This window comes from Rhinoraja longicauda, chromosome 17 (assembly GCF_053455715.1).
Source record: "Rhinoraja longicauda isolate Sanriku21f chromosome 17, sRhiLon1.1, whole genome shotgun sequence".
Taxonomy (NCBI): domain Eukaryota; kingdom Metazoa; phylum Chordata; class Chondrichthyes; order Rajiformes; family Arhynchobatidae; genus Rhinoraja; species Rhinoraja longicauda.
The window spans coordinates 41,923,675-41,950,284 of NC_135969.1; the positions used below are offsets into that span (position 1 = coordinate 41,923,675).

The window sequence follows — 26,610 nt, forward strand, 5'->3', positions numbered from 1 at the left end:
GTATCACTCTATGACTACATAGATGGAGGATGGCAATAATGTTGGAAGGTAAAATAATTGGTTTATAATTATTGCCACGTATACTGATTCAGAAAGGCTGATTCAGAGAGAGAAAAAATCAGAAGTGAAGTGCAATATTGTAGGTTAAATTCAAGGTGCAATAGTAATATAATGATCCTACCATATTAGTGTGATTTTACAAACATCATTTTGCACTACATTTTCAGCAGTAAAATAGATTTGAGGATTGAGGAATGTTGTGACCTTGAAAGCTCTCATATTCAACACTCTCGGCACTCAATTAATGTTGTATGGAACTGCATTTCTATTGGATCTTAAAGTGGTGTAAATCAATTTCATCTGATTTTTCATGCAGTCAATCACATAGAAAAGAATGTGCAAGCCATATCCTACACCTTTAGTTCTGCATGTATTGATGAAAAACAAAAAAAAATGTTTGGCTATCTTGTTCAACATCCTAATCATGAGGCATGCGGCATCAATTTTCCTTATAGTTCAGTTTGTTTATTATTGCCACATGTACTGAGATGCAGTGAAAAGCTTGTTTTAAGATTATCCAGTCAAATCACACTATGCATAAGTATAAACTCCACACAGACAGTACTCCAGGTCATGATCGCACCTTGGTCTCTGGCAATATGAGGCAGCAGCTCTACCAGCTGTGGCACTGTGCTGAGCTATACTTCTTGGCACTGATCTCAGCAGTGGACAGCCTATGCCTGCTTTTAGTCTATCGTCCAGTCTTTCCTCCCCACACTGCCCCTCTCTCTAATCAGAACATGCTATTCGTTATTTTTTGTCATATTCAGCTTTCACTCTTTACTCGGGGAGAATTTTCTCCATGGAACCAGCAATAAAAAGAACATTAGTTTAAAAGTTTCCTTCTAAGAATAAATCATTCTGCCATATAACCCAAGGCTGTGGGAGGTACTGTGGGGTAAGCCTCCTTTATGCTCTGAAGAAGATTCGGCTGCAATGGAGCTGCTCCTTCAAACATGCCAACATGAAACATGAAATGGACAATGAGAAAATTGCTTTAGGGAAACATTATTCTGCAGTTCATAAATTATTCAGAAGGAATTAATAGTCATTTTTAACCTTTACAATTATTGCAAAAAAAAGCAAAAATCTGGCTCTCAGAAAACATTGCAATCTTTCACCAGATATTTTAATATATAAGCTTCACAATCCTGTCAGTTCCCAGGATAACCTACACAAAAGATCATGAAATCTGTGGGTAGGGAGGGAAATCTCTCAATGCCAATTCCTTTTTCTCAGGTAAATTCCATGCTCAAAGCAGCACGGGAGCAATGTTTCCCTCCTCTCCTCTTAATGCTCTTCAAAGTTTATTATTTTGGGGTGCGCAAAGCACCCTTTCTTTTATTCTTCATTCGACACCAATTTACATGGTATCACAATCAGTGAAATCAGATGTAACCAATCCAAAATATGAACTACAGCAAACGCAGTACTGAAGCTATTTTTGGCACTTAGTCAGAATTGGAAGACCTCTGAATTAGTTTACCGAGTATAAATCTGTACTTACACTTTACCAGTTATTAAAATGTGCAATCTGACTTGGAACAATTAATTTATTTACATTTAAAAGTTTATATTGTTAATCAGCACAGGTGGTGTGTTACTTGCCCAAGGTAATTGGGTCTGCTGTGCAGAAACTGCCTTTGACCTGCATTCAGTAGTACTAGTATAGATTTCCTCCATTGTTGCCCATATGGAACATATCAATAAAGATATCTCTTTGAACTTGCATCATGCTCGTGACCAAATTCCAGAATAACATACAAGCAGGAAAAATGTGTTTCCCTTATAATTAGAAACATGAACTAAAAAAAAGAAGACAATCATGACATTATAAAACATGTATATTAAAACATGTCATGAAATTAAGATTGTGGATTAATCCTCAGCAAATAAGACTCTATTTTGTGTAAACAGTTACAAAAAATGTGATAATCAATCAAAGGAACCGATCTTCAGGTGGATTAATGAGCATTTTGAACATGCAATAGTTGTTCCTATTGTGGCCAACTGTTCACTCATCAGAATAGTTTTTGTTTAAATGAACAAGGATTATTGTTAGACATAAAAGGCTGGAGTAACTCAGCGGGCCAGGCAGCATCACTGCAGAGAAGGAATGGGTGGCATTTTGGGTCGAGACCCTTCTTCAGACTATCCTTACACCTTTATTTTTAGAATTGTTTGTTAGATTTATCATAGCATCTTCATAAGTTCATTAGTGATAGGAGCAGAATCAAGTCTACTCCACCATTTATTCATGCCTGATCTATCTTTCCCTCCTAATCCCATTCTCCAGCTTTCCCCCCATAACCTCTGACACCTGTACTGTGACAGAAAAAGTGACAAAAAAAGCGATTTTTTTTAAAATGGAGGAAAAGTGATACTGAAGCACTGAACAAAGATGAAATACCATCAGAACACTTCTTTTAAGACAATACCTCAGGGTTAAAAGTGACTTGCTTTCACACCAAGTCTGCAAGTTCCGAGGTGGATGATGAGGCCAATCTGGAACAAGCAGACTCTGCTGCAAGTGGGGCACGAGTTGTTTGGCAAAGGAGGAATGTGCTCAGTTTGGTCAGTGTGAGATCTTTCTGCGATTTGCACCTGATGAAAGTAGTATGCTGACCTCTTGTAAAGTTGGAAGGTCATAAGAAATTCACTTCTCTGGCAGAGAAGCTGCTGAGATGCCCGATTAGCTCATTCCTAATGGCAAAGCACACCCATAACAGGTTGTTCCTCAGTCTTTCAGAACAAATAGGTACTTGTTCTTTGGGCTGGCTATCTCGTGCTCATCTGTCTCACTCAGGGTGACAATGTTAACATTAAGATGTCCGAGCCCACAGTTGTTATAGCAGTGTACTCAGGCTCGGTGCTTTTGGGGGGGGGGGGGTCATATGAAGTCTTCAAAGAACCTCTACAAGGTTCAAAGATTTATGCACAGAAGTGGAAAACACCTGTGCATAAATTCTTTCAACGCAAAGTAGTTAATTTTAACCCTTACCTAACACACACCTAGCAATCAACAGTGGTTGATTAACCTACCAAATCACACATCTTAGGAATGTAGGATGAAGTCCACGTGCTCACAGGGAGAACATGCAAACTCCAGAGAGCATCCAAAGCGAGGATTGAATTTGGGGTCCTGGCACCGTGAGGCAGTGGCTCCATTACCTGCAGCACTGTGTTGCCCTGAAACTCATATTTCTGTCACTGCAGATGGCCCATGACCCTGCGAATATTTTCACTTGTTCATTTTTTATTAATTTGAGTGTTTTTCTTAAAGATTTGCTTAAATTGATGCTTGTCAAGGTTTCCAATCATTCAGCAATGTGCAAGTCAAGTCAAGTCAAGTCAAATTTATTTGTCACATACACATACACGATGTGCAGTGAAATGAAAGTGGCAATGCCTGCGGGTTGTGCACAAAAAGAATTACAGTTACAGCATATAAATAAAGTTAATAAGTTACTATTAGTGTCGACAAAAATTTAGTCTCTGGGGTTATAAAAGTTGACAGTCCTGATGGCCTGTGGGAAGAAGCTCCGTCTCATCCTCTCCGTTTTCACAGCGTGACAGCGGAGGCGTTTGCCTGATCGTAGCATCTGGAACAGTCCGTTACTGGGGTGGCAGGGGTCCCTCATGATCTTACTTGCTCTGGATCTGCACCTCCTGATGTATAGGTCCTGCAGGGGGACGAGTGTAGTTCCCATGGTGCGTTCTGCCGAACGCACTACTCTCTGCAGGGCCATCCTGTCCTGGACAGAGCTGTTCCCAAACCAGACTGTAATGTTGCCGGACAGGATGCTCTCTACAGCCCCAGAGTAGAAGCAATGAAGGATCTTCAGAGACACTCTGAATTTCCTCAGTTGTCTAAGGTGGTAAAGGCGCTGCTTAGCCTTACCCACCAGTGCGGCAATGTGCGTTGCCCACGTCAGATCCTCTGCGATGCGGACTCCCAAGTATTTAAAACTGCTCACCCTATCCACAATCGACCCATTTATCTCCAATGGCCTAGATGTTACCACAGCAAATGACTGTTGTTCACCGTTGCGCTCCTTGAATCTGACTGCAAATTTGGGAGTTCAGCACAGCATGTTTGAACCCAGATATCAAAGTGGCTATCAGCAATTCAATGCAACTCTGCAGAGCATTTTCTGGTGGGTAGATCAATAAGGAGCTTGACAAGGGAATACAAATTTGGGATAATTGCCCAGTATCTTCAGAGATAACTTGGCTGAAGATGCTGCAAGAGTTCTAAAAAGGATCAAAGTTTTCTTCCAGTTCATTTGATTGAAAATCAAATCACTTAAAAAAACATTTTTCCAAGACTTATTAATCTCTCTAAAAAATTAGATTGATTTTAATGAAGAATTTTAGTTTGAAGGTGTTTTGATTTTCAAGTTTTTGAAATGTTTTTAAAGAGTGCATGAAAGCTTTTGTAAGTTTAAACTAGAAATAGTTCCAATTAACACTCGGGGCATGTCTTAGCTTGATTGATTTTATTCCAATATTTGGTGGGTTGTCTTGACGGCAGCGTTTGATGTCAGTTTCGTGCATTACAATAAGAACAAATGATCTTGCAGTTTTTTTTCTCTCTGAACATTCTTGAGAGATTGTTGAAGGGAGGGTGCTGTATATATCAAGATCAACAGCAGTTTTCTCTTCTCACCATTGTTCAAAAATTCAAACATTACACATGAATTAATTGATTGTAACATGAGATTAGGAGAGCAAATTGGGGCACCATCAGAACAATCGGTGACATTTCGGGTTAAGACCCTGTTGGTCTGTCTGAAGAACAGACAGGGTCAGATGAAGAAGGGTCTCAGTCCGAAACATCACCAATCCATGTTCTCCAGAAATGTTGCCTGACCTGATGAGTTACTCCAGAAAGTTGTGCCCTTTTGGTGCAAAATCCATCTGTTTGCTGCCAAAAAATGTGAAGTGTATTTTTTTTTGGAAAAGGCTAAAATGGCTAAAATGTGTATTGAAAAATTAGTGAGTACATACTGAAGGTGGCAATACATCAGGAAAACCATGAAAAGTTTAGTTCAGGCTGTTGTGTTGTAGAAGACCATCCACTAAAAAGGCACCAATCTCACCCTTAGGATGTCCCAAGATCGTTACCACTAATGAAGGGTTGTGGCATTGTAATGTTAGAAGTATCACATTATTATTATTATTCAAACAGTTGTACAGATAAGTAAAACAATGGCTCCAAATGCAAAAGGAAAGAAACCACAAGTATTTTAAAAATGTAATCATTAAGAACTTCTTGAAATAACAGACTTTACCCCCTTAATCAAGGGCAGGGACCAGGGAAATTCATTAAATATTTAATAGCTTCAACAAGATAAATAACAATTACTTCTTTCAATCTTACAAAATGGGCTTACTTCAAAGTAACAAGCATAAATCAGAGTCAGATGAAGGAGATTGACAAACCAAAATAATCTTTCATACATCCTTAAATCAATACAAGGTTTAGAGCTTTTATAATAAAACTGATTTTGACTGGGAACGCTAAGCTGGTATGTTTACAAACTTCAGTCGGTCGAATGGTCATTTTAAAACACTATTCCTCAAATCATGTCAGTTTTCTTTGCTCTTAATTATCCTGCACATTGCTATATCCTACTTAAATGAAACATTCAGATATTTTTGGGGTATCTTGAAGGTTAATTATCTTTTAATACATTATCTTCATTATATCCATCCAGCAGATGCTGAACAACTTCTGGTTTTACATCAACGTACATCTGCAGTAATTATATAAATCATGATCTTTCATTATTTGCCAGTACATCAACGGTACCTCGAACATGTCAAGGCATCAAGATCAAATAGTACACATGAAAGATTCTCTTTAATCTATTTAGTTTGCAGTTACAGCAAAATCAATCATTTTGACGAAGGATGCAATTTGGCATCAAAGGATACCTGCTCTGCTATGTTTTTGTAAAATTTCTAGTGCAAGCTGTTCATCAGCCAGGATATAAACAGCATTCTTTGATTCATTCATTTTACTATCACATATTTTACTATCATATATTGTTTTCTATCATGATTTGCATTCATTTCACTATCGTATATATTAATGGGTGCAAAGATGAGAATTTAATTTTTTTGTTCTCTCCCAGCACCCCTTGGTCATTCTCAAATTTACAATTTTTTAAGCTTTGACTTTGAATCAGTTTCAGCAATAAAAGGCACGGACATTCTGTAATTGCACCAATCTAAGATGAAACAAGATTTGGAGGCCCAAGACTTATGAAATTGCATTTTCTATTGTAACTCTAATCCTCTTTGTCAGCCCCCTGCCTTTTCAACTTCCCTTACTTCATCTTCAGCGCAACAGAGAACAGGAGTCACGAAAAGCTGGTGTAACTCAATGGAACAGGCAGCATCTCTGGAGAGAAGAAATGGGTGACGTTTTGGGTTGAGACCCTTCTTCAGATGCTGCCTGTCCCGCTGAGTTCCTTTCGACACAGCAGGAGGCACTGCTGTTTTTCTCAAGTGATTTAGTCATTGTCAAGTAGAAAACCCATTTACAACAATTTAGCAATTCTGCCATTTTTCTCTATGTTCCTAAATAACATGTCATTGCTTCAAAGTGTCAGTGGTTAATCACCTGAGGTCTTCTTGTTATTGAGGCCTCACCACATGTTGGAGACTCTTCCCAGTTGCAGAAGGTCAACTCAATTATCTCCCCATATCTGTTCAGGTAAGTATGCGAGGGGAAGGAGATAGGATGTTGGACTGAATCCAGTTTGATTCTTTGGAGAACAAATGCAAAGATACCCAGCAAGATAAATTGACGAGAGGCATGAATAATGTTGTAATTTTGTTGGTCAAAAATGTTACTCTTGCTCTTGAAACAATGTTTAATTTGTGTTCACAAGAACATCCTCCTTCCCATACCCCAAGAGTAGTTATACAATGCAATCAGGAGTAATGCAAGATCTTTATCCACAAGAAAACCCATAAAATGCCACATCCATTAGCATTTCACAAAGAAACCCCAGATGGGAAAAATAAATGACATTGCTTTGTACCACCGAACTATCATTTTTTTTAATGCTCAAAGTCCGCATTACATGATGTTTAGTTGCTCTGTTATATCAGTGACATAGAATATGTTTTAAAAACATGAATACAAAGCTTTAGTTTTTGTTATTCGGTGGAAGAATTACATCTGCAACCATGCAGAATTTATTTTTTCCTTAGCAGAAACACCTCTCAAAATCAAGTGCTGCAACATATTTTATGTGGATTGTTAAACTAATGTAACAACATCAAATAGAACCGAACTAGACAACAGGTTCATTATATAAATAGCTTTACAACATCATAACTGTCTTCATAGATTCAACAATAGAGTGATATTCAATGATTACCAATATCTAAATACCTTTGCTCAGTCTGCCTTAACTAACCTGATCTCCTGGTGGCTGAGCACTTCAACTCCCCCTCCCACTCTGACCTTTCTGTCATGGGCCTCCTCCAGTGCCATAGTGAGGCCCACCAGAAATTGGAGGAACAGCACCTCATATTTCGCTTGGGCAGCTTGCAGCCCAGTGGTATGAACATTGACTTCTCCAACTTTAGATAGTTCCTCTGTCGCTCTCTTCCCCACCCCCCCCCCCCCCCTTCCCAGTTCTCCCACTGTCTTCCTGTATCCACCTATATTCTTTCTTTGTCCCGGCCCCCTGACATCAGTCTAAAGAAGGGTCTCGACCCGAAACGTCACCTATTCCCTCCCTCCTAGATGCTGCCTGACCTGCTGAGTTACTCCAGCATTTTGTGATACCTCCGTTTTACACTATTTCCTACACTAATATCTAAATACTCAGTAAATCAGCAGCATCTGTGGATAGTTTAGTTTATTATTGTCACCTATACCAAGGTACAGTGAAAAGTTTTGGTCGCATGCTATCCAGTCAATGAAAAGACTATATTTAGGGCCATTCTTAGTCACGTGTGTGACCAAAAATGTGAAGAATTGTAGAATACATCTCTTCTAATTCTGAAAGCATTAAAGGTATATTGTTTTGTACTGTATATATGTTGAAGATTATCAAGTGAAATTTTTGTCTGTTTTGCTGACAATGTTTGTTTAGGGTCAGAGGTTAAATATGACTGGTCACGTGTGTGTGACCTCACCTGGTCAAACAATCCCTGTTTCAGGCATACACTGGCCCTATCCCCCGAACTCTACCTCCGCTACATTGACAACTGCATTGGTGCTACCTCTTGTACCCATTGATTTCATCAATTTCACCACCAATTTCCATCCTGCTCTTAAATATATTTGGACCATCTCCGACATCTCCCTACCATTTCTGGATCTCACCATCTGCATCACAGGAGACAGATTAGTGACCGACATCTACTACAAACCCACTGACTCCCATAGCTATCTTGACTACACTTCTTCCCACCCTGTTTCCTGTAAAAAATATCCCCGACTCCCAATTCCTCCATCTATGCCGCATCTGCGCCCAGGATGAGGCATTCAATACTAGGGCATCGGAGATGTCCTCATTCTTTAGGAAACGGGGGTCCTCCTCTTCCATTATAGATGAGGCTCTCGCTAAGGTCTCCTCGATATCCCACAGCTCCGCTCTTGCTCCCCCTCCCCCCATTCGTAACACGGATAGAGTCCCCCTTGTCCTCACCCTCCACCCCATCAGCCGTCGCATACAACAAATTATCCTCCAACATTTCCGCCATTTCTCCAACGGGATCCCACTACTGGCCACATCTTCCCATCTCCACCCCTTTCTGCTTTCCGCAGAGACTGTTCCCACCGAAACTCCCTGGTCCTTCCCACCCAAACAACCCCCTCCCCAGGTACTTTCCCCTGTAACCGTAGGAGATGCAACACCTGTCCATTTACCTCCCCCCTCGACTCCATCCAAGGACCCAAACAGTCTTTCCAGGTGAGGCAGAGGTTCACCTGCACCTCCTCCAACCTCATCTACTGTATCCGCTGTTCCAGATGTCAATTTCTCTACATCGGCGAGACCAAGCGCAAGATCGGCGATCATTTCGTTGAACACCTCCACTCAGTCCGTCTCAACCAACCCGATTTCCCGGTGGCTTAGCAGTTTCAACTCCCCCTCCAATTTCAAATCTGACCTTTCTGTCCTGGCCTCCTCCATTGTCATAGTGAGGCCCAGCGCAAATTGGAAGAACGGCTCCTCATATTTCGCTTGGGCAGTTTACACCCCAGCGGTATGATCATCGACTTCTCCCACCTCAGATAATCCCCGCTTTCCCTCTCTATCCCCTCCCTTTACCAGTTCTCCCACTAGTCTTCCTGTCTCTGACTAGATCCTATCTTTGTCCCACCCCCTCCCCTGACATCAGTCTGAAGAAGGGTCATGACCTGAAACGTCACCCATTCCTTCTCTCCCGAGATGCTGCCTGACCCGCTGAGTTACTCCAACATTTTGAGTCTACCCTGCATAACCACCCTTTGCTACCTTGGCGCTTGAAATCACACAGAGGTTTCCTTTCTTCAGTCTGTCCCCTGGACAGCAGTGCATCGTCCAGAAGGCTCAAACTCTGGGAAGAGAGATGAGAGAAATCTCCGGAAGACATTCACAAGGCAATCGATCCCTCTGAGAAACTTTCACCAGGTTCCGACCAACCGTGGATAACCTGGCGCAGTCTCAACAGACTGCGGACAGGCATGGGGAGGAGCAAATCGAACATGCTGAAGTGGGGATATACTGAAGATGCGGCAGACTGCGATTGCGGACGGGGCCTCCAGACTATGGAACATCTCCTGGGCTGTGACATGCTGCATGACACATGCACTGTAAAGGATCTTGCAGAGGCCAACGACATGGCACTAAAATTTGCTCGCTATTGGCAAACAGTTGTGTGATGACACTAAATTATAAATTTGGAAAATTTCAGTATACAAGGTTATGATCAAGAGTAACTGCCTATGATGGCCAGAGGCTGTTCATACATCTATATACTAAAACTCTTGTTTGTTCGCTTGTTCCTGAACTACACGATAGCGCAACAAGTTTAGGACCACCTTACTCACCGTCGTTCCATGGTCTTATGGAAGAAGTTTCATTGAAATCGATGTTATATTTTTAAAGTTATTCACATTTTAAAGTTAAAAGAACCGCGCATGCGCAGTTGGGGCTCCATTGATCTGATACTTACGTAAGATTGCGGCCGCATCTATGTGTGCGCCGAACAAACGCATCTGTGCCTGCTCAGTTGGGACCCGTTAAGCAGGGCTCGGCCGCCTGTCTCTTGGGGGTGGGAGAGCCAGACCTGGTGCCGGGGGAAGCAGCCGGAGCCTGGGCCTGGACGTGACTGGGTCTGCCCTCGGCTCCCCAATCCCCCCTCCTCTCCCCGGCTGGCTCAGCGCCTTCCCCATGTCGCCCAGAATCCAGCGGCTCAGCAAATGTGGGAGAGCCACCATACTCTTCACTTCCAATTTCCATCCTGCCTTTAATTATACTTGGACTATCTCCGACATCTCCCTCCCGTTTCTGGACCTCACCATCACCATCACAGGAGACAGACTAGTGACTGACATCTACTATCAACCCACTGACTCACACAGCTATCTGGACTACACTTCTTCCCACCCTGTCTCCTGCAGAAAGTCTATCCCCTACTCCCAATTCCTCCATCTACGCCGCATCTGCGCCCGGGATGAGGTGTTTCACACTAGGGCAGCAGACATGTCCTCATTCTTCAGGAAACGGGGCTTCCCCTCTTCCATTATAGATGAGGCTCTCACTAGGGCCTCTTCTACATCCCACAGCTCCACTCTTGCACCCCCCCCTCCCCATTCGTAACAAGGACAGAATCCCCCTCGTTCTCACCTTCCACCCCCCAGCGTATCCAACAAATCATCCGCCAACATTTCCGTCACCTACAACGGGACCCCACCACTGGCCACATCTTCCCATCCCTTCTCCTTTCTGCCTTCCGCTGAGACCGTTCCCTCTGTAACTCCCAGGTCCACTCGTCCCTTCCTACCCAAACTACCCCATCCCCGGCCACTTTCCCCTGCAACCGCAGGAGATGCAACACCTGTTCCTTTACCTCCCCCCTCAACTCCATCCAAGGACCCAAACAGTCTTTCCAGGTGAGACAGAGGTTCACCTGCACCTCCTCCAACCTCATCTATTGCATCCACTGCTCTAGATATCAACTTCTTTACATCGGCGAAACCAAACGAAGACTCGGTGATCGTTTCGCTCAACACCTTCGCTCAATCCGCCTTAACCAACCTGATCTCCCGGTGGCTGAGCACTTCAACTCCCCCTCCCACTCCCACTCTGACCTTTCTGTCATGGGCCTCCTCCAGTACCATAGTGAGGCCCACCGGAAATTGGAGGAACAGCACCTCATATTTCGCTTGGGCAGCTTGCAGCCCAGCGGTATGAACATTGACTTCTCCAACTTTAGATAATTCCTCTGTCCCTCCCTTCCCCTACCCCTTCCCAGTTCTCCCTTTATCTTCCTGTCCCCACCTATATCCTTCCTTTGTCTCGCTCCCCTGACATCAGTCTGAAGAAGAGTCTCGACCCGAAACATCACCCATTTCTTCTCTCCTGAGATGCTGCCAGACCTGCTGAGTTACTCCAGCATTTTGTGAATAAATACCTTTGAGAACTATATCTAGGGTCGGGAGAAGCACTTGCTGGTAGAAGTACTTGCAAGAGTGCTATAAAAGTGCAAATGACAGAATGGTAGAACAAATTTATGGTTGCAGTGGTATTGTATGGAAAGCTCATCTTAAAGCATAAGCAGCTAGGTAATAGTAGGACATCTTCCACTTTGGTGGATTTTGGTTTTCTAATGGAATTTTAAAATTCTGCCATTTATTGACTTGGTAGCACTTTACTTTTGTTGGTTTACTGAAAGTAATCATGCAGTTACAGAAGGCAGTGAAGAAAGCTAATGGCATGTTGGACTTCATAACAAGAGGTTTTGAGTGTAGGAGCGAACAGGTCCTTCTGCAGTTGTTCAGGTGAGACCACACCTGGAGTATCGTGTGCAGTTTGGTCTCCAACTTTGAGGAAGGACATTCTTGAGGTTGAGCGAGTGCAGCGTAGGTTCATGAGGTTAATTCCCGAGATGGCTCGACTGTCATATGTTGAAAGAATGGAGCGACTGGGCTTGTATACACTGGAATTTAGGGTGAGAGGGGATCTTATTGAAACATATAAGATTATTAAGAGATTGGGCATGCTAGAGGCAGGAAACATGTTCCCGATGTTGGGGGAGTGCAGAACCAGGGGCCACAGTTTACGAATAAGGGGTAGTCCATTTAGAACGGAGATGAGGAAAAACGTTTTCACCCAGAGAGTTGTGAATCTGTGGAATTCTCTGCCTCAGAAGGCAGTGGAGGCCAATTCTCTGGATGCTTTCAAGTGAGAGTTAGATAGAGCTCTTAAAGATAGCGGAGTCAAGGGATATGGGGAGAAGGCAGCAACGGGGTACTGATTGTGGACGATCAGCCATGATCACAGTGAATGGCGGTGCTGGCTCGAACGGCGGAATGGCCTACTCCTGTACGTATTGTCTATTGTCTATAAATATAAAAATAACATTTCCTTCAAAGTTTGGATAGTATTCCTGCAAATAAGCCCATATTTGCAGAAAGGCTTTAGGAATATTTCAAAATTTGCTGAGATTATTCTTGCTGCAAGGCAAGCAATAGCTAACATTGCTATGCCAAGACTATATTTCTGGCCTTTTGTCATATCTTATACCTCTGCTCCTTGTTGTTCTTCGCTTACATGCTCTCCACAGATTGTATATTTTATATATGACAGCAATCAAAACTGAAAACCTACCTTCCAAAGGCATTCCAACAGGCACATTATTTGGATTCATATGGTTGAACATCATTCTTGAAGGGAGACACAAAATGCTGGAGTAACTCAGCGGGACAGGTAGCATCTCTGGAGAGAAGGAATGGGTGACCTTCAATTTAAACCAGCATCTGCAGTTCTTTCCCACTCATTCTTCAAGGTAGATGTCCTTTTTTTTTCAGCACGTAGATTTATATAATGGGCTTGCTATATAAAACAAAGTTTTTGGTGTTGCTTGCAGCTGATTTACTATTGTTCTTGGTGCACTTTCTCAATTTATCAACTTTCCAGTAACAAGTCAATTTTCTTTCCAGGCAGATAACATTTCATATGCACACAAGAATGGTACTTTTTTTTATCCAAATCCAGCCCAAATCTGACAAATTGTAAATTGCATCTTTCTGTTCTTCCAATTTTAACAAGTGTGTATTGGACTTAGATAAGTAAGCACTTTCACAGGCATCTTAAACAGCAGGATCTGGATGTCAATTCCTGAAACACGACATGTTTAGTTTAACAGCTCTCACTGCTAAGCCTGGTTTTTCATATAAGGTGATAAACTGGACTTCATTATTTTACAATTAACTATTTAATTCATATCATCAAATAACTCATTGCTAATTTTGAGAATGAGTACAATGAATTGTTTTGACCCGAGTACTTCTAGTGTGGACTTATTTCTAGTGTGGACAAAACTCACATTTTGTTTTATTGAGGCATTTTAACGAGGATATGAAAATGAAGATGATTTTGTGTATCCACGTAGCTGGCAAATAAAATGGGCAATATCAAATGTTCAAGAATTGATGATAGATCTATTTGTTCCGAGTTCTTACATTCACTGCCACTTTTAAATGTTGCACAGGACTATCAAAGTTACAACATAGTATGAACAGTCAAAGGTGCCCAATTTAGAGTATCTTTGGTATCCGTGCTTGATGGTAATGATTTCAATCAAATAAATACTATTTTTCTTTAAAAACAGGAGCATTTTTGAAACTGCACCTGCATTTCATCATGTACAATAATTAAGTAAACTACCAAAAGGACATCATCATTTTTCTCTATATATATTGTATGTGTGGTTGGTCTCATGGCTCACTTCAGAAACACCAGTGCAAACATTTACTCTGACATTTCAGTACTAGACTAAAAGATATTTGTACTGTCAAAGGTGTCATCTTTCTAATAGAATGTTAACGTGGCCCCCATCTGTTACCTCAGGTGGATGTAAATACTCCATGGCACCATTTCAGAGAACAGTGGGAGTATTATTTCTGGTTTCTCTCAATAAACTGATTATTTGACAATAGACAATAGGTGCAGGAGTAGGTCATTCAGCCCTTCGAGCCAGCACCACCATTCAATGTGATCATGGCTGATCAGTACCCCATTCCTGCCTTCTCCCCATACCCCCTGACTCCGCTATCCTTAAGAGCTCTATCTAGCTCTCTCTTGAAAGAGAATTGGCCTCCACTGCCTTCTGAGGCAGAGAATTCCACAGATTTACAACTCTCTGACTGAAAAAGATTTTCCTCATCTCTGTTCTGAATGGCCTACCCCTTATTCGTAAACTGTGGCCCCTGGTTCTGGACTCCCACAACATTGGGAACATGTTTCCTGCTTCAAACGTGTCCAACCCCTTAATAATCTTATATGATTCGATAAGATCCCCTCTCATCTTTCTAAATTCCAGTGTATACAAGCCTAGTCGCTCCAGTCTTTCAACATACGACAGTCCCGCTATTCTGGGAATTAATCTAGTAAACCTATGCTGCACGCCCTCAACAGCAAGAATATCCTTCCTCAAATTTGGAGACCAAAACAGCACACAGTACTCCAGGTGCGGTCTCACTACAACTGTACAACTGCAGAAGGACCTCTTTGCTCCTATACTCAACTCCTCTTGTTTTGAAGGCCAACATTCCATTGGCTTTCTTCACTGCCTGCTGTACCTGCATGCTTCCTTTCAGTGACTGATGCACTAGGACACCCAGATCTCGTTGTACGTCCCCTTTTCCTAACTTGACACCATTCAGATAATAATCTGCCTTCCTATTCTTACCACCAAAGTGGATAGCCTCACATTTATCCACATTAAACTGCATCTGCCATGCATCCACCCACTCACACAACCTGTCCAAGTCACCCTGCAACCTCATAGCATCTTCCTCACAGTTCACACTACCACCCAGCTTTTTATCATCTGCAAATTTGTTAATGTTACTTTTAATCCCTTCATCCAAGTCATTAATGTATATTGTAAATAGCTGCAGTCCCAGCACCGAACCTTGCGGTACCTCACTAGTCACTGCCTGCCATTCTGAAAGGGACCCATTTATCCCCACTCTTTGCTTTCTGTCTGTCAACCAATTTTCTATCCATGTCAGTACCCTACCCCCAATACCATGTGCTCTAATTTTGCCCACTAATCCTATGTGGGACCTTGTCAAAGGCTTTCTGAAAGTCGAGGTACACCACATCCACCGGCTCTCCCCTGTCAATTTTCCTAGTTACATCCTCAAAAAATTCCAGAAGATTAGTCAAGCATGATTTCCCCTTCGTAAATCCATGCTGACTCGGAACGATCCTGTTACTGCTATCCAAATGCTCCGCAATTTCGTCTTATATAATTGACTCCAGCATCTTCTCCACCACTGATGTCAGACTAACTGGTCTATAATTTCCAGTTTTCTCTCTCTCTCTCTCTCCTTTCTTAAAAAGTGGGATAACATTAGCTAACAGGAACTGATCCTGAATCTATAGAACATTAGAAAATGATCACCAATGCGTCCACAATTTCTAGAGCCACCTCCTTAAGTACCCTGGGATGCAGACCATCAGGCCCTGGGGATTTATCAGCCTTCAGTCCCATCAGTCTACCCAACACCATTTCCTGCCTAATATGAATCTCCTTTAGTTCCTCCGTCACCCTAGGATCTCTGGCCACTAGAACATCTGGGAGATTGTTTGTATCTTCCTTAGTGAAGACAGATCCAAAGTACCGGTTCAAGTCGTCTGCCATTTCCTTGTTCCCCATAATAAATTCCCCTTCTTCTGACTTCAAGGGACCCACATTTGCCTTGACTATTTTTTTCCTCTTCACATACCTAAAAAAGCTTTTACTATCCTCCTTTATATTATTGGTTAGCTTACCCTCGTACCTCATCTTTTCTCCCCGTATTGCCTTTTTAGTTATCTTCTGTTGCTCTTTAAAAGATTCCCAATCCTCTGGGTTCCCACTCTTCTTTGCTATGATATACCTCTTCTCTTTTATTTTTATGCTGTCCTTGACAGCCACGGAGGCCTCTTACTCCCCTTAGAATCTTTCCTCCTCTTTGGGATAAATTGATCCTGCAACTTCTGCATTGTTCCCAGGAATACCTGCCTTTGCTGTTCCACCGTCTTCCCTGCTAGGGCCTCCTTCCAGTCAAACCTGGCCAGCTCCTGCCTCTGTAATCCCCTTTGCTATACTGTAATACTTCCGATTTTCCCTTCTCCCTATTTGGTTGTTCTCACACTGTTTGTGGGAGCTTGCTATTCACAAATTGCTGCAACATTTCATAGAGTTAACCGTGAATGTCCTTCAAAAACAGTGAATTGACTGTTAAATATATCAGGATAACTTGCCGCCACAGAAAGTCATGCAATATATATTGAATGTCAGAGTGAACTTAATGTACAAAACAGTATCAGAAGTACGCCATTTGGCTCCTTGGGCCGACTTTGCCAAGAGGACACGGCAGATTTTTTACCACACAATTACATTCCTGCATTAACCCCAAGTCCACCCCTTTTCTTATTATTTAAAAATCTATTGATCTTCATAATGAATACTACTTAAGCAGCTGAACCTCCAAACTCTCTTGGGTATTGAATTACAATAATATACTATTTTCAAGAAAAAAAAATCTTCTCATACTAGCAATCAATGGCTCACCCTTTATTTTGGAACTGAAATCCCTAGTTCACAACATCTCACTGAGAAAACCATCTATATACCGGCACGATAAAAACTTAGAAGAATATTGCACATCTCAATAATTCAACTAAAGTGCACTAGTTTAACTCATTTCATTTATATATTTTCCTTCCACAGTAATAATTTTAAATGAAAATGCATCTTTCTAAAGATCCATATAACACATGAAAATATTTGATCAAGGTTCCAACTTTTCAACCAACATAAAACGTCCATGTTTTGATGTTCATTTATGTTGCAAATTGCACCAGCGGTGGCGCCAGCAATGGCTGCCTCGCCAACAGACTGTCCCTTCCTTCTCTGTTGTTTTATAGTATGTGTTAAATGTATGTTTTAGTGTTCTTTAGCTGGTTTTATGTGGAGGGTGGGGGTGGAGAAAACTTTTTTAAAATCTCTTACCTCGAGGGAGATGCAATTTTTTTTCCGTATCGTTTCTCCGTCCGCACTGCGACCTAACATCGTGGAGTTAGCAGCCTTTGCTGAAGACCGACTTCGGGAGCTCCAACCGCGGGAGCCTGCAGGACTTAACATCGTGGAGCGGGTGATCCCTTTGCCAGGGATCGACCTCTGAGCTCTAACCATGGGAGCATGCGGACTAAAACATTGTGGAGCTCGCGGGCTCTGGTTAGAAACCGACTTTGGGAGCTCCAACTGCAGGAGCTTCGACTGCCCAGATGCGGGAGCTTCGACTGCCCAGATGCGGGAGCTTCGATCGCCCTCCCCGGTTGGTTCAACTACCCCGACCGCAGTAGAAAAAGAGGGAAGAAGATTAGATTTTATTGCCTTCCATCATAGTGAGGAATGTGGGGAATCCGCTGTGCTGGATGTTTATGTTAACTTTTATGTAGTTATGTGTCTTGTTGCTTTTTTTTAGTCTGGCTGTATGGTAATACGAATATCACTGTACCTTAATTGGTACACGTGACAATAAAAGACCTTTGAAACCGTTGAAGTTGTTTTAGAGCATTCTTGTGATCTCAGTACCTGATTTTTCTCAGCTCTTTAATTAATTGCTTTATTTCAACGACATACTCCGTAGCAAGCTAATATGAAGGATGGAGGTTAATAATTGTTCAGACGAAGGGGTCTTCAGCTGAAATGTAGCCATTTATATTCCCAGTTACTGCCTGACCTGCTGAGTGTTTTCAAGTTTATATAATTATCGGGATTGCCAGTTTGTTTTTTGGAAAACATTTTATGGTGGTTTATACAAAGTCACCTAATTCCAAAACCTCATATGATACCCATTTGGTACAAAACATAATATTTCCAAAGAATTCTGAAATACAAGCAGAAATTTTGATCCCCTATAAATCTACAATTTATTCTGTTATCTTGAAAAACAGACTGTGGACAGAAAACACAGGCGTGGAAATATGTCTGAGGCTGATTTCAAGTGTGCAGCCATAACCCGTACAAGGGTAACGCTTAAATGCTATTTTATGCTTTCCCCACACATGTGTGGTCACTCTAACGTAAATCTCCAATGTAAGTATTATTGTAGTTTAATAAAATGAAGCTTCTGGCTTCCCCCAAAAGGGAGATTGTAATAATAATTGAAAAACAGATTCTGTAAGTATCGAAATAATGAAAAACCTAATCTAATATAGTCAGACACCCGAGTTAAAAAAAACCTATTGATATGTACATAAATATCTGGAAGTTCTGGATTCATTGTAAATTTATTTGGCTCATTTATTTGTTAGCTGGCAGCGGCAGGACTCACAACAGAGAGACATATCACCTGCTAATAACCAATTAGTGCAAGTAAATTAGTAATTATGTACCTCAGCCTCACCTGCGATGATTGAACACCCTTCATCACAGGAAACCCCAGAAGACAAACAGCATGCTGGAGCAAACAGGTAATCTGAATGTTAGAGATAGAATCTCAAAATATTGATCAACAGAAGCAGCCCTTCCCATGCAAACAACTAAAATGCAATTACCCCTTTTCTTTGTTCCTTCCAAATCATTGTTTGGCTCACAGTACCTCTGATAAGTTGCGTGGTGGCCATTATCTGACATAAACAGAAATGGGCAAGATCATGCCTGGAAGTCTTTGTTCTTCCATCACAAAAATGTCTGAAGCCAGTCTGATGAAGGGTCTTGACCCAAAATGTCATCCATTCCTTCTCTCCAGAGATGCTGCCTGTCCCGCTGAGTTACTCCAGCATTTCGTGTCAAGCTTCGATTTACACCAGCATCTGCAGTTCTATCCAACATGAAAATGTCTGATTTGGGAGACATTGGCAGCACTGTCAGAAATGTTGTTGTTTCAATCAGATGTTAACCAAAACCAAGAGTTTCATTAGTTTTGATATTTTTCTTGAGTTCTATCCAGCCAAAGGTAAACTCTGCCAATGTCATGAGCTGTATGCTTCAATATACACCATAAGAAATTGATTTGTGATCCATTTTAATGTATTGTATGAATTTCAGAGTATAATGTGTTACTGCATTATTTCCCCAATTTTCTGGCATGGATAACATACTTTAAATTTCATTGTGCTTTACTGGGAAGGGCAGGAAGAGAACTGGGAACCAAGAGCTGATGCAATGGAATGCAGGAAAGAAGCCAGAATAATGAAAGCAAAAAAGTGCAGTTTTAAAAGCGAGAAACAGAGTCAGAATGGTAAAAAAAAAGCGACAAATAGAAATTACCTTTCCATCATACAATGTGAGGCTCAACAACACAAGTACAAAAATAATTTACTGGCGTCAATGCCACCTTGCTTTTCGGAAATTTTGTCAAAATTTCACTATTTATTAACACAGCAGTAATAAAGCAAAGGTAGACACAAAATGCTGGAGTAACTCAGCGGGTCAGGCAGCATCTCGGGAGAGAAGAAATGGGTGACGTTTCGGGTCGAGATCCTTCTTCAGATTGATGTCAAGGGAGGGGGCGAGACAAAAATAGGATGTAGTAGACGACAGGAATACCAGTGGGAGAACTGGGAAGGGGGAGCGAAAGAGAGGGACAGAGGAACTATCTGAAGTTAGAAAAGTCAATGTTCATACCACTGGGGTGTAAACTGCCCAAGCGAAATATGAGATGCTGTCCCTCCAATTTGCGCTGGGCCTCACTATGACAATGGAGGAGGCCCATGACAGAAAAGTCAGACTGGAAATGGGAGGGGGAGTTGGAGTGCTGAGCCACCAGGAGATCAAGTTGGTTAAGGCGGACTGAGCGAAGGTGTTGAGCGAAATGATTGCCGAGCCTGCGTTTGGTCTCGCCGATGTAGAGAAGTTGACATCTGGAACAGTGGATACAATAGATGAGGTTGGAGAAGGTGCAGGTGAACCTCTGCCTCATCTGGAAAGACAGATTGTGTCCTCGGATGGAGTCGAGGGGGGTGGTAAAGAGATAGGTGTTGCATCTCCTGCGGTAGCAGGGGAAAGTACCTGGGGAGGAGGTAATTTGGGTGGGAAGGGACGAGTGGACCAGGGAGTTACGGAGGGAATGGTCTCTGCGGCATGCAGAAAGGGGTGGAGAGGGGAAGATGTGGCCAGTAGTGGGATCCCATTGGAGGTGGCGGAAATGTTGGAGGATAATTTGTTGTATATGACGGCTGATGGGGTGGAAGGTGAGAACAAGGGGGACTCTATCTCTGATACGATTGGGGAAAGGGGGCGCAAGAGCGGAGCTGCGTGATATTGAGGAGACCCTAGTGAGAGCCTCGTCTATAATGGAAGAGGGGAACCCTCGTTTCCTAAAGAATGAGGACATCTCTGATGCCCTACTATGAAACACCTCATCCTGGGCACAGATGCGGGGTAGACGGAGGAATTGGGAGTAGGGGATAGAGTTTTTACAGGAAACAGGGTGGGAAGAAGTGTAGTCAAGATAGCTATGGGAGTCAGTAGGTTTGTAGTAGATGTCGGTCACTAGTCTGTCTCCTGTGATGGAGATGGTGAGATCCAGAAACGGTAGGGAGATGTCGGAGATGGTCCAAGTATTTTTAAGAGCAGGATGGAAATTAGTAGTGAAATGTATGGAGTCAGTGAGTTCTACATGGGTACAAGAGGTAACACCAATGCAGTCGGCAATGTAGCGGAGGTAGAGTTCGAGGATGGGGCCAATGTACACCTGGAACTGGGATTGTTCGACGTACCCAACAAAGACGCAGGCATAGCTGGGGCCCATGCGAGTGCCCATACCTATGCCTCGGATTTGGAGGAAGTGGGAGGAGTCAACGGAGAAGTTGTTGAGGGTAAGAACCAGTTATAAAACAATGGCAGGTGACATCGCAATGACGAGTGCCCATACCTATGCCTCGGATTTGGAGGAAGTGGGAGGAGTCAACGGAGAAGTTGTTGAGGGTAAGAACCAGTTATAAAACAATGGCAGGTGACATCGCAATGAAATTTTTCCAGGAATAAACAATCTTTTCAGAACTCTCAAATTAAATAGTTTGGGGATTGCTCCACTTTGGAGGTTGCACATTTCAATGAAATGATTTAAGCAATGGGAAATTACTTAGCAGTGCCAATAACTTGCACTGTTACATAAATGGGAAAAAATTCAAAGGTTGGTTCGCCCGAAATTCAAATAGAGAGAAACTTTGCAACTTCATCATTAAGGATACAGTAATTTTAATCAACATTATTATGAGCTGAAACCAATATAATTACTATGATGAGAAATTCACATCAACTTGGTACTAAACCTAGAAAGATAATATAATTGGTGAATGCAAAAAGAGGAAGATTTAAGAGGTCAAATTATTTTCTAAATATAAAACCTACTAAAAGGTCTATAAAGTGAAAACTCTGCTTGATTTTTCCAATAATAAAGGATGATTTAACAAGTAATGTGCTCAGTATGTTGTGAATCACCATGGTTCCATGACTTATTGTGTGCATTTGTCATGGGCCGAATGTGTCAATAAGCTACTGGCTGTAAGGAACCAAATCCAATATATCCACTATGGTACATAAGGTCATAAGTGATAGGAGCAGAATTATGCCATTCGGCCCATCAAGTCTACACCGCCATTCAATCATGACTGACCTATCTCTCCCTCCTAACCACATTCTCTTGCCTTCTCCCCAGAACCCCTGACGTACTAATCAAGGTACAGCTATGCAGCTTTGTTCATGTAGGACAGGACTGGGCAAAACAACAGCAATATCAGCAATTTATCCTGCATACATAGTTGTGCAGTATATTAAATAACAACATACAATTGTAACATTTAGTGAAACAAGAATAGGTCAATTAAACATTTTTCAGTCAAAACAAATTAGTTTGTTGTGTTGAATTCCAAATGTCCAAGCATATCACGTTCTGCCATATAGGTACAAGCCATTCTATGTATTTGTTTTTAGGAATCAATTGACCATTCATAATTTTAGCAGCATACAGATAATGTAAATATCAAAAAATTAAGAGATAACTTATTCACATGACCAAATAAATAAATAGTGTTTAGTCGGCATCAAGTGATTTAAATATTTAAAGTGGAAACTGCAAATGTTAACATTTTGAGGAGGGCCTGTTTCAATCAAATCTAGTTATAGAATAATATGTTTGCCCAACTTTAAAACAGAAAAATGTTTCCCCTTCATGAATTAGAATACAGCAGTGTATTAGTGGGTGGCAACAAAATGCAAGACTTGGGGATGATGAAGAATAAGCAATATTTCTTTCCTGGTCAAATGGTGTGAAAATGGTGCTCAAATAGAGGGAACCTACAGTTTTTCTCCATATACCCGCTGCCTTTGGCCCACTTTAGGGAGCAGGTCACGTGTTTGAGAGATGCTGTTGGGTAAGTCTGGGTGTGCAACTGCTGTACCTTTCTTAGGCGTACATGCAGTCGCTGCTGTGCATCAACAATGGACGGAATGAAAGTTTAGGATGTGTTACTTTGTCCTGCATGATGATAAGTTTCTTCAGAGTTGTTTATACTGCACTCAACCTGATAACTGCAGTGTATCTTTTCAGTGTATTGCTCCAGTTAATGGAATTGATTGTGCTGAGTCAGTGAACATTTTGTTTGAGGGACAGCCACTGAAAAATGTAAATAGTGTACAAGGTAAAACACATTGTCTCTACTAAAATGGGTTTCACAGAAAGCAGCTCCACTTTGCCTTTGTCAGGTGTGCAAATGAAATTAGCTCTCAGAATGCAATCTTGAGAAAGAAATATTAAATGGTGAAGAAAGTTGGTAAAAGATGAGATGATCAGGGATATGTAGGAGTTTGATCACTGATGGAGCTGGACAAGATTATTGTTGGTGGGGGTGTGGTGTGCAGATGAGCTGGGAGTTGAAAATGGTGAAACCTTTTGTTGTTTTGATCTCTCAAACTGGGAGGAAGTTTACTGATGCAGGCCTCGAGTGCTGTGAAGAGTTTCTTCAAAAAAGAGTGGTCCATGCCAACCCTGGGCCATACTTGTGTGATCCAAAATCCGATAAATAGCATTGGATAAATGTGAGGTTATCCATTTTGGTGGCAAGAACAAGGTGGCAGACTATTATCTGAATGGTGTCAGATTAGGAAAAGGGGAGGTGCAACAAGACCTAGGTGTCCTTGTACATCAGTCACTGAAAGTAAGCATGTAGGTACAGCAGGCAGTGAAGAAAGCTTTTGGTCTTCATAGCGAGAGGATTTGAGTGTATGAAGCTAGAAGGTCCTACTGCAGTTGTACAGGGCTCTGGTGAGACCGCACCTGGAAAATTGTGTGCAGCTTTGATCTCCTGATTTGAGGAAGGACATTCGTGCTATTGAGGGAGTGCAGCATAGGTTCACCAGGTTAATTCCCGATATGGTGGGACTGACATATGATGAAAGAATGGATCAACTGGGCTTATATTCACTGGAATTTAGAAGGATGATAGGGGATCTTATAGAAACATAAAATTCTTAAGGGATTAGGCCGGCTAGATGCAGGAAAAATGTTACCGATGTTGGGGGAGTCCAGAACCAGGGGTCACAGCTTAATAATAAGGGGCAAGCCATCTAGGACTGAGATGAGGAACAATGTTTTCAGCCAGAGAGTTGTGAATCTGTGGAATTCTCTGCTACAGAAGGCAGAGGAGGCCAATTCACTGGATGTATTCAAGAGAGAGGTAGATATAGCTCTTGGGGCTAACGGAATCAAGGGATATGGGGAGAAAGCAGGAACAGGGTATTGAATCTGGATGATCAGCCATGATCTTATTGAATGACGGTGCTGGCTCAAAGGGCCGAATGGCCTACTCCTGCACCTATTTTCTATGTTTCTATTGGATGCCACTGTGCATGTCCACACTCATACAACTGTCGGTAATTAGACATACTGAGATCCAAGAAGAAAAAACAGAAACTTGTGCAGCTTCCAGCAGATGTTTATTTACTTTAAAATGGAATCATGTAACACAAAATTGTGGTACCAAGCATTTCACTCTCTTGATATTTGTTTATATTTGGCAAAGAATAGCTGCAGCTCAAAGGTATAAAATTAGAAAGCTTTCAGAACTCAACCCCCTAAACAGGAAAGTTGGAAATGCTCAGTGAGCCAGGCTGTGCATATTGTGTGGAAAAAAGTTAATACCATTGATGGATAACCTTGCAGCAGAGCTGCGCAGTTCCAATACAAACAATAAAAGCAAGATATCTATAATTGTGGAACTTGAGAGTCCCAAGAACTACAACTTGCATGAATTGAAGATGCCGTTGTTCAAATTTACACTTGGCTTTTTGGAGCACTGATATTCCATGCACAATTTAACAAATTCAGATAATTAGCTTTTTCCATTGGAATCAGAACTTTCTACTTCTACTGAAGGGTTAATTATCAATAATATTAATTCAAGTATTTCTCTCTCAAGAAAAAGAAAGATTGTCTGATCTGATGGGCATTTCCAGCATTCTTCCTTTAGATTCAGATTTCAGCAATGTCTCCATCCTGGATCTGGCCATGTTAAGATGTTCTGTTCTTTGTTTTCTCCCTCTCTTCAACTGCCTTCACTAATCTCTGAACCAGGCAGATTGGTAAACATTGGGATCAACAAGACAAACTGTGGCCTCTATCCCTTCATTCTATCCACACCTTCTCACTCCCTCTGTTAAAACTAAGTTGTTCTTTTGCTCTTTGAACAGAAAAAGAGAAACAATTGTGGAGGCAAAGAAAATAAGCATACAAGTGATAGACAGATGAAATGAAAGTAGTAACATTGCAAACAATACCTGAAAACACTTAATAGTTGACAAAAAAACATGATATTCCTAGTAGGAATTTGCTTCAATCAACTACCTGTTGCATTGCTTCTACTTGGTAAAACCTCCTTCAGCAATTTTGAATTACGCTGGATGCATTAATAAGTACAAAGTGCATTAAACTGTCTGAAATTGCACTTCTTAAAATAAAAAACATTCAAGCAGCATATTAATGCAGTAGTTAGCTACATCATTTATGTCACTTTGTGCCAAACCACACAGATGGGTAATTATAATAATTACAAGGTTGTTGTGGTCATTATGCTTTGAACTGTTACACGGTCCAAGATGGAAATTTTATTTTGTACATCATTTTAACATTTAATGAAGCCCTTTCTTACAAGGTGGACAAAAAAAAATAATTACATGATATCAAAGAATGTGCCTGAGGACCTAGCATTGAAGTCTTGGTTCCAGCAAGAATGCTAAATTTACATATTTGTGCACTGCAACTCAGTGAAGAATGCTGCAGCATGTCCTGCCCCACCCCCAGGTGTCCTGTTTCAGCCACATGCACTGATGTGTTTATGTATTTCCATAGCTTGGGGTCAGATTTATTTTGAAATGTCACTGTTGTTCACCGCTTTATTACACATCTCTGTTTTTTTTACCCCATGAAGAATGCTGACAGTCAAAACCAGTATGGAAATCTGTTAGCTTAATTGGGAGAGCTGTTCAGACGCTTGCAATGTTCAAATCAATTAAAACCTGATCCCGTTCATATAGAAATGTTTATAAACCCAAAAGTACAATAATGAGAAGTCACAAAATTTGCCTTCTCATTGATTGAAATGCATAGACATAAATAAATCACATGTGAAGATATAAGCTTCATCACAGTTTGACTTACAATTAACCAAACTTAAAATGATACACTCACTTCTTGCTTTTGGCATAAACCATATCTCTATCCACAGTTCCATTGTTATTGATCTCAAAATAAAAACTTGGGATAACTTATTTAATGCATTCCCATATTCAGAACCAATCATTTTGAACAAGAAATTCTGAAAAATCTGATCTGTCATGCACAGATTTTTATTATTTTCTACAAAATATTAACAATTCCCCTATCGTTCAAGAAGGTAACACAATGCTGCATTTATTAAATGTTAATAAATACATATTCCACCTTTTTATTCTGCCAAATTTCTCTCTAAAGCTGCAATTAGTCTGAAATCCAACTAATATCTGGGAGATCCATCAGCATTCTGTGCTAAAAGAAACTGCTACACTTGTGGGTTAAGCTAAGAGAGGAAAAAAACCCCAATCATTATTGCACTAAATACCGACTATCAGTAGTTATGGCTACTCATAATCACGCATAAATATCAAATAATCTCAGGATAGGGTTATCTGTGATGTTTCTCTGCAATCAAACATTTTACCCAGATGAACACAATCCGAGTCATAGCACAAGTGATGTACCCAAGGATATAAAAAAATAACTGCAGATGCTGGTACAAATTGATTTATTCACAAAATGCTGGAGTAACTCAGCAG

General features: G+C 41.3%; 1 protein-coding gene across 3 annotated transcripts in view; it reads right to left on the reverse strand.

Annotated features, from left to right (window-relative positions):
* The window catches only part of LOC144601950 (receptor-type tyrosine-protein phosphatase gamma-like), a 494,425-nt gene that overhangs the window by 345,025 nt on the left and 122,790 nt on the right, over positions 1-26,610 (reverse strand). The window lies entirely within an intron of this gene.